Genomic DNA, 511 nt, shown 5'->3' on the forward strand with positions numbered 1-511 from the left:
ACTTTCAGGAAGCAAGGTTGTATCATTGGCATATTGTAGGTTGTTATTGAGTCTTCCTCCAATCCCAATGCCACATTCTTCATAAAATCCAGCTACTCTGATTATGTGCTCAACATACAGATTGAATAAGTATGGTGAAGAAATATAATGCTGGCACACACCTTTCCTAATTTTAAACCATTCAGTGTTCCCTTGTTCTGTTGGAACAACTGTCTCTTGGTCTATGTACAGCTTTTTCATGAGCACAATTAAGTGTTCTGGAATACCCATTCTCTGAAATGTTGTTCATAGTTTGTCATTATCCACATAATCAAAAACCTTTGCATTGCCCACAAAGCACAGGCAAACATCTTTCTGGTATTCTCTGCTTTCAGCCAAGATCCATCTGACATCAGCAATGATCTTTCTCATTCCATATCCTCCTCTGACTCCGGCTTGAACCTCTGGAAGTTCTCTGTCAATGTACAGTTACAGTTGTTTTTAATTATCTTTAGAAAAATTTTACTTGCAT

This window comes from Chrysochloris asiatica, unplaced genomic scaffold, assembly GCF_000296735.1.
Source record: "Chrysochloris asiatica unplaced genomic scaffold, ChrAsi1.0 scaffold00138, whole genome shotgun sequence".
Classification (NCBI taxonomy): Eukaryota; Metazoa; Chordata; class Mammalia; order Afrosoricida; family Chrysochloridae; genus Chrysochloris; species Chrysochloris asiatica.